The 326-nt window shown below is 42.6% G+C and overlaps 1 non-coding gene across 1 annotated transcript; it reads right to left on the bottom strand.

Moving 5' to 3' along the window:
• Positions 1-102, bottom strand: LOC130970870 (small nucleolar RNA R71). Its single transcript, XR_009082118.1, has one exon. It is a non-coding gene; the product is annotated as a small nucleolar RNA R71 (small nucleolar RNA).
• Between the last annotated feature and the right edge of the window lie 224 nt (positions 103-326).

The following is a 326-nucleotide window of genomic DNA, read 5'->3' as shown; positions in this document are numbered from 1 at the left end:
AGGCTGAGAGCTGAGGTGCAAACTTTCAGGCAACAAGATGGTGAAACTCTCTATGAGGCATGGGAGAGGTTCAAGGACTTAACAAGAAGATGCCCACCGGACATGTTCAATGAATGGGTTCAACTTCACATTTTCTATGAAGGTCTCTCTTATGAGTCAAAGAAGGCTGTAGACCATTCATCAGGGGGCTTTCTAAACAAGAATAAAACCATTGAAGAAGCCATAGATGTCATTAAAATAGTAGCTGAGAATGACTACTTCTATGCCTCTGAAAGAAGCAACACTCGAGGAGTAATGGAGCTGAACCACATGGATGCATTGTTAGC

This window comes from Arachis stenosperma, chromosome 3, assembly GCF_014773155.1.
Source record: "Arachis stenosperma cultivar V10309 chromosome 3, arast.V10309.gnm1.PFL2, whole genome shotgun sequence".
NCBI classification, from domain to species: domain Eukaryota; kingdom Viridiplantae; phylum Streptophyta; class Magnoliopsida; order Fabales; family Fabaceae; genus Arachis; species Arachis stenosperma.
This window is presented reverse-complemented; position numbering and strand designations above follow the sequence as displayed.